The sequence below is a fragment of the Fulmarus glacialis genome, unplaced genomic scaffold (assembly GCF_000690835.1).
Source record: "Fulmarus glacialis isolate BGI_N327 unplaced genomic scaffold, ASM69083v1 scaffold27485, whole genome shotgun sequence".
NCBI lineage: Eukaryota > Metazoa > Chordata > Aves > Procellariiformes > Procellariidae > Fulmarus > Fulmarus glacialis.
The window spans coordinates 6,682-7,088 of NW_009214046.1; positions in this window are offsets into that span (position 1 = coordinate 6,682).

The window sequence follows — 407 nt, forward strand, 5'->3', positions numbered from 1 at the left end:
GGGCCGGCGTTGCCCTCCCCGAGCCCGCCCGCCGGTGGCAGAGCTGGCTTTCCTCCTCGGCACGACTCCTACGCGGGGGGACCTCAGTTACGTGTCTGTAACCCCTGCCTCTGGCTGTGCATCAGTTGGGCTTTTTTTGGATGGCTTTTTCCTAATGCTCTACCTCCTCTGCAAGAATTGCACGGGATCAATGCCGAGCTTTACCAGCAGAGTCAATATTTGCATTAGTATTTTGTGTCGTCTTTCTCGTAAAGCCTCAGTCTGTAGTTCCGACCACAACGCTCTCTCTGGCAATACTTGAAATCCTTGCAAGTATCTGAAATACTTGAAATATTAAAAACGCGCTGGGATGGGCGCGCTGGCGGGGTGCTGCGCCCGGGGGCTGCGGCTGCTGGAGCTGGCTGCTC